The sequence below is a fragment of the Triticum aestivum genome, chromosome 1B, assembly GCF_018294505.1.
Source record: "Triticum aestivum cultivar Chinese Spring chromosome 1B, IWGSC CS RefSeq v2.1, whole genome shotgun sequence".
NCBI classification, from domain to species: domain Eukaryota; kingdom Viridiplantae; phylum Streptophyta; class Magnoliopsida; order Poales; family Poaceae; genus Triticum; species Triticum aestivum.
In genome coordinates this window covers 285,935,799-285,936,224 of record NC_057795.1, presented here as the reverse complement: position 1 = coordinate 285,936,224, position 426 = coordinate 285,935,799, and positions in this window count along the sequence as shown.

The window sequence follows — 426 nt, the reverse complement described above, 5'->3', positions numbered from 1 at the left end:
GGTGGTGGATTAGGGTTTGGGCAGGGGGTGTATAGGGAGTGGGGTGGGCCGGTTGGGTCGGTCGGCTGGGCCTTGGCCCAGTTGGCCAGGGGGAGGGGGGTTGTTTCCTTTTCTCTTTACTTTTGTTAGGTTTTCTTTTTTTATTCCTTTTCTTTTATTTATTTCCTTTTATGTTTTAATTCAATTTAAAATATTTATGTATTCTGTAAAAGTGTGTTTCCTTCATCTTAGATATCTAAACATTATTTGGCACAACCAGAACATTTTATTTTTAATGTTTGAAAACTTTGATGTTTGCCTTTAATTAAATTTGAATTTGGATCGGTTTTGAACTATCGAGAGTTTATCAACAGTAAGCGAGGTGACGTGGCATTGTTAACGTGGGATTACTGTAACCTGATTATCCGGGCGTCACAGTCCAGATAG